The following is a 3356-nucleotide window of genomic DNA, read 5'->3' as shown; positions in this document are numbered from 1 at the left end:
TATCTTGCGACGCGTCCACGTGCCCCTTTTGAACCCCCTGGAATTGCGCTGGAAGAAATGCTTGCTTAGGCCACGCAGTGTGATACCTACAGTATTGTCGAATACATGTTTTAGTGTACGTGGTTGGCATTTTCATAACATCTTTGGCATGTTGCAGTCACTTGTTTACTTTTTATTAACTGTCAAATTGTAATTGCTTCACTAGGTTTGCGTCTAAAAAGAAAAATAGAGCTATAAACGAAGGAATATGTTTGTGCAAGTAGATGGCCGATCAGTGTCTTACCTGGAAGTTTCTCAGGATGGGTGTAGCATATGCCGTGCTCGCTGTCGATGGTTGGTATGAAAAAATCAATGAGAGGTTGAGATCTCGCGCTGTCAGCAGTCACTTTGGCCTCAAGGTGCTCGATCAGCTCCTGATCCATGGGATCGAACTTGACGCCAGCCGGCAGCACCGGTGAAGCCTTCTTGGACTTGCATCGGTTAATTCCAGTTATATGGTACTCAATGTATGATCAATCGACTGTTTTAAGTGAATGATGAAATATTTCGACAGATAAGTGGTACTCCAAATCTGAAGTCCACAATACCCAAAGATGCCGCCGGGATTCTTGTGTCACCTCACGCGCAGCGTGTTGTCACGTCAATTCAATGTGTGGACATGATGAATAATTTGACCGACGTATACTAGTACTGCTACTATACTACTTACTAGTCGTATTTAGTGTCACATTTTAACCATAGGTTTAACTAACAAAATGTCAATGCATGTCACCAAAAATTGTTCCATTGGAAACTATGTTCAAATACGAAAAAACGATATAATTTTTTGTGACATGCATTAACATTTAGTTAGTGAAATTTATGGTCAAAATTTGACACAAATTACGAAGGGGACCAGTAAACCAGGAGGGAGGTAGTAGTACGAGTAGCGCAATATACGGTATAGAGGACTAGTACAAATTTAGAAATGGGGTAAGAAGTTACAAGGCGGTGCGACTGACTTTGTAGGCTGCATGAGTAATACAAAATATAATTCCCATTGGACAACACTTTCACCAACAAGTACACACTTGAAGCCTAATTGATATATATATATATATATCATTATCAGTACATCCTACGCAGGTGAGTTAAGATGCACTTGATCCCAGAAAGGTATCTATCCTTCTAACTAGAGGAGTGCTTTAAACTAACAACAGTACATAATATCCAACAAAAGATGGTCATGCTACAGCAGGAGGACACATGGCTCAGTCTAGATATCAGTACGAATCAAGTTGTGCATATTTGCTGTTGGCATGAACCACATCGCCGCATGTCGGGTTTGCAAAAGCCATCCATCGCATGGAAGCTTGATGCCTTTCACACACTGAAGATTATCTGGCAACAAGCTGTGTCGACGAATCTCTGGATATGGTGATTCATGAAACCCATGGTATGATGTGTAAACACAGTTCCCCTGGCGAATGGAAGTTGCATAGCACGGTAATCATCACTGGTGATATGATCGATGATTGGGCGGATGATCAGATAATTGAGCCCGAGGAACATGGAGTGGTTGCCGAGGCTGTAAACCCGCCTCCAGTTGAATACGCTTGGCCCAACTGAGCTGCGATCTTTCTCGAACACGAAGTAGCCATAGCCATCAATGTTACGAACGCCCCAGGCATTGTACTGCATGTGGTTTGATGAAATGGTTTGGTCAATTTGGTACGTGCAAATGAGCATCAAATGACCGCCGTCAGCTGAACGAGCGATAAACCACCACACATCGGCTGGTATGATTCCAGGTTTTGGAATCATGAAGGCCAGCGCATTTGCGTCTGCTGCAACGGAGACCAAAAGGACAAAAATAAACAATCATGTTCAGAGTATGTGTGGAATTAAGATTCTTATAACAGTGACACATATCATAGACAGAGAATTGCAATGCCGTGGTCATAATCATACCCCAAGTTAAAAAATAAGCCAATAGTTTTCATATTCTAGCAATATATCATGGTTCAAACATCATGTAACAATGAGAGGAAAACAGATATGACAGGGCCTACTCATATTCTACCATAGCACTTACTACAGTTATCATATCAACTCTAAGCAATAACATGCGTTGTTATAAAAATCTTGGAAATGATAGTAACATATAGCAATCATGAGGTTATACTCATAATATCTATTCTAACAATCAGTAGATGCCAATTGTTCTCATATCTCATAAAAATCTAGGAAATGAGAGGAACATATAGCAAATGATGTGGTTATAGACATACTACATATTCTAAATTTGTAACAATGAACATGCAGTCATATTCTTAAGGTAAAGGCGAGATGAGATAGAACAATTACACAACAATAGATTCCACCATTATAGGCAGCAAAATCTGTTCGTCGACCGCATAAACGATGCCATTGTGCACTATAGCATCAGACAGAAATGTTGGGTGAAGAGGATCGACGATGAGCCATAACCATGTACGGCGACCAGATTCCAGATAGACTAATCCCATGTTGAACACGACAATGAGCTTGTAATCCATGTAGTCTTGTGATGGTGTGGGCACTTCGCAGATTACAACCTTCAGCAAATAGAGGTCGAGCCAAAAGCTCGACGCGTCTCGTGCGTAGTAGGCAGGAGTGTCCGGCGGGCCGCGAGGCTCGATGGCAGCGGTATCCAACGATGGAAGGGTGATCTCTCGCTGGGTGTAGATATCCACGAGACGCCACAGACTACCAGATTGGTGGATGAGGATGATCCAGTTGGCCTTCATGCCCGCCCAGTAGTGGCCGCGCATGAAGGACAGGTGGACGGCTAGTGGTAGCATGTCAAGGGGCACCACGACAACCTCCGTAGGATCATCAAGTCGGTTCTGGGCCACCTACGAGAATCGGGCATCAGCAAGCAGGGTGTCTTGAAAAGAGCCAGCCGGTTGTAGACGAGTAGACGGTACAAAGACACCGAGCATGCGGCCAGACGGACGGTGCTGAGCAGGTCCATACGAGTATAGTTCTGCTCCAAGAGAATATCGGGGAGGGAATTCCAATCGCAGCTCTGCGTGTCAGTCGGTTCTACCATAGGGTTTTTTAGGGCGCTGAGTGAATGGGGTTTTCGGTGCCTGCGAGCCAGCGGGGAAGTGGATTCGGGCGGGCGAGCGAAGAAGATGGCATGTGTGGCTGAGCAGTGAGCGGGGGAATATGGTACGCGCGAGCTACCAAGGAAGATGGCACGGGCGGGCGAGCAGTGAGCGGGGGCAAATGCTGTGCGGCCGACGATGGGGAAGAGAGGAGGAAGAAGAAGAGAGGAGGAAGAAGAGTGCAAGACGGGGAAGAAAGTGCATTAAATCTCAATTGTACTAGTA

The sequence above is a fragment of the Triticum aestivum genome, chromosome 7D (assembly GCF_018294505.1).
Source record: "Triticum aestivum cultivar Chinese Spring chromosome 7D, IWGSC CS RefSeq v2.1, whole genome shotgun sequence".
Taxonomy (NCBI): Eukaryota; Viridiplantae; Streptophyta; class Magnoliopsida; order Poales; family Poaceae; genus Triticum; species Triticum aestivum.
This window is presented reverse-complemented; position numbering follows the sequence as displayed.